Source organism: Sinocyclocheilus anshuiensis, unplaced genomic scaffold (assembly GCF_001515605.1).
Source record: "Sinocyclocheilus anshuiensis isolate Anshui unplaced genomic scaffold, SAMN03320099.WGS_v1.1 scaffold1761, whole genome shotgun sequence".
Taxonomy (NCBI): Eukaryota; Metazoa; Chordata; class Actinopteri; order Cypriniformes; family Cyprinidae; genus Sinocyclocheilus; species Sinocyclocheilus anshuiensis.
In genome coordinates, this window is record NW_015538073.1 from 59,835 (window position 1) to 62,228 (window position 2,394).

Here is a 2,394-nt window from a genome sequence, read left to right on the forward strand (position 1 = left end):
GCCGTTTTGGCGGAAGTGACGAACTGCAAGCTTTGAATGCTTATATCTTCTAAATGCGAATTTTGTCACCGTTTTGGAGCACACTGCCTTATAGATAACCTTAAGACTAACATATTGATACTAACACCCAAAAAAATGTAATTTTGATTTCATGGGGACTTTAAGATTTCACTTGTGCTTCAAGCACTTGTAGGGTCACTTGGAGTAGCAAACTTTAGAGGAAAGGGCTGTAGATTGCCAGCATATTAGTATAGGATTGTGTGGAAGGTGGTTAAGGTCTTGGCAAAATGCCGATAGTCTTGTCGCTCAAGGTCAGCGCTTTGTTAGTGGATTGCAGCGCGAAACACCTGTAACCGGACACACTGCTTTCAGACCTTATCAAACCCGCAACAAAACCCTCCAGGATTCAGTCAGGATTCAGTGTGGAAAACCACTGGACAGAGACCAACAGAAACGGGATAGAACCGAATTAGAGTTTACATGATTGTGGAGATGATACTTAGAACAGGACCATATTATCATTATCAGATAGATTTTAGTTTTACATTGTGTTTTTAGCGTTATGAACACATATTTTCTCGACTGTTGTTGGCGAATTTTTAGGAACCATGTTGCCATTTTCAGCTTTACTGCAAATTTAGTGCAACATAGGCTACTTCTTTCAGAGTAAAATATTTACTTGAACATAATAATGAAAGAAAGAGAGATGAATATGCATTAAAGAAATAGATAGGCTAGTGCTAATAGGCCTACTTATTGACATTTGTAATTCAAATTATGTCAAAGCAATGCTTGGCCTATTTTTAATTGCTCTTTGCCTGTTAAGTGTTAACATTAACCTAAATATTATTACACTATTTCAATACTTTTTACAAGTTTTTGCTGCAATTCGGCCATGAAGTTATTGTTTTACCTCAGAAATAGTTTGTTCTCCCTGTTCGCGCGCTTCTCCGCTCCGTTACCGTTTTTTTTCGTGAGACTTGTTGCCGTTCACACGGTTGAAATGATAAACACAGTTTACTTACAGTATGTGAAATGTTTAGCACTTTATATTGCGTTAATGTCACAGATTTGCCATTGAAGTTTGTTTGTAAGCTTTATTTTCTTTTTTAAGTAGTCAAACACTGTCAAATGTTCCATAAAAGTTGTCACGTGACATGGCTGTATTTTTCCACTAACAAGTTACTAGGCTATGGTTGTTTCTAAAATGTTTAATTAATAAGATTTAATGTTTAGATTTGGTTTGTATAAAGTTGAAAAATGTATTGAGATGTTAACGAACTCTGTCCAGAATGCAGCATCGCAATTTTTTTTTACCTATTGTAGGCTACTTAGATTAGCGCTTTATTTGAAGAGTAGGCTATGCATAGCAATTTTCAAGATTTTAAGAATTTTATTCTTCACATAGCCTACACAGTTATATATACAGAATACAACTTGGAGTGAGATGTAAATGTAACGAGGGAGGCGTGACGACAAAGTGGGGATCCAAATGCAAGGCTTTAATAAGAGCGTAGTCAAACAGGCGTGGTCAACAACAGCAAACAACGATGGCAGTGGCAAGGCAAAAGAGTAATCCAGATAATCAGGCAATGGTCAGGGCAGGCAGCAAAACAATCATAAACAAGAAAACAGTCCAGGGATCAAAACACGAAGGCAAGGAAACAGAGAAACTAGAAACACGGAAACTTAGAAACCATGGAAGAGCTATACAACATTCAATCACCAGCGATGACAGAGAGTGTGAGTGCTATTCTTATAGTCCTACTAATGTGAGACAGGTGATGCACTTGATGAGTCCGGGCAAAGGATTATGGGAAATGGAGTCCTGAGTGAATGGCAAGGTACAGAATGGAGTGCCCTCTAGAGGAGCTCATGGGCACTCCAGCTGGAGATCATGACAGTAAAACTGCTAGCCTACTCAGAATGTGTAGGCTATTAAATATATAAATATTAGATAGCCTAATGATAAAGTAAATAAAAAATAATTGTAATGATTAATAAAATGTTTTTCGTTGCATTGGATAGATTCATTATTTACACAAGTTTAATAACTCTGATGACTTTTATTCCACATCCCTTTCTATCTCCCAGATCTTCACTCCTCCAAACCCAGACTCAATCCCGTTTGCGCTCTGCTCCGGGTTTCGCGGTGCGCCGCGTGTCTGTCCACAAACAGCGCACGGCGTTTCACCTTTGGGTAAAACAGTATTTTACTAGAAAAAGTTTCAGTCCTGTGGTTATTGAGTTGAGTTGAGTTGAGTTGAGTTGAGACGGGACATTAAAGATTTTTTTTTAAAGTAAGATTTTTTCTTGTCAGATTGCATATCAGCGCTTGTTATTTATTTATTATTATTATTATTATTATTATGGGAGTTACTGATGCTGCAGAAA